Here is a 766-nt window from a genome sequence, read left to right on the forward strand (position 1 = left end):
TAGAAGGGTGTTGGCTCCAACTTGTCTTGCATACACACGGTCACACAAATGTTGGCCAACAATCACGAACGTAGTGATGTACAAGACGTACGTGATATCTCCATTACGAACGCTAGTTTTACAAGATCGAGCGCTTCTGGCTCGTCCTTGATTCCGAGCATGCGTGTTTGTACTTTGGACTTTTGTACACACACTTGGAAAGTTTGGCAACACACATTTGTTGGCGGAAAATTTGAGAGCATGCTAGCCAACATTTGTTGGTGGAAAGTCCGACAACAAATGTCCGATGGAGCATACAGTCGTACACACGGTCGGACTTACCACCAACAAGCTCACATCCAACATTTCCCGTCGGAAAATTTGATCGTGTGAACGCGGCATAACTTCAGCCAAAAGTTTTTCAGTTTTTGGATAGAATTCGGAAGGGATAGAAACTGTTTTTTTTACTGGTGTCTCCTGGGATGATTGCCCTTACCTCCTATCCTGGTGACCACTGTCACTACACTAGCATTGCTTAGCACTTGTAGAACAGGAACTTTTGGCTGTGAGGTGGGCTGATGACAGATATGATCAGGTGTATATTAAAACTGGACAGGGTTTTGTAACCTGTCTGATCATGATTTCCTCTAAAGCTGGTAGGCAGCTACATATAAAAGGTATCCATAAACATCAGAGTGGCCGATTCAGAAGTTTGTCACCTCAGGTCTATAAGAGCGATTTAAATAGACTCTGTCACGGTGCCCGTTATCTCTTTAAAACCTACCCC

Source organism: Aquarana catesbeiana, linkage group LG10, assembly GCF_042186555.1.
Source record: "Aquarana catesbeiana isolate 2022-GZ linkage group LG10, ASM4218655v1, whole genome shotgun sequence".
Classification (NCBI taxonomy): domain Eukaryota; kingdom Metazoa; phylum Chordata; class Amphibia; order Anura; family Ranidae; genus Aquarana; species Aquarana catesbeiana.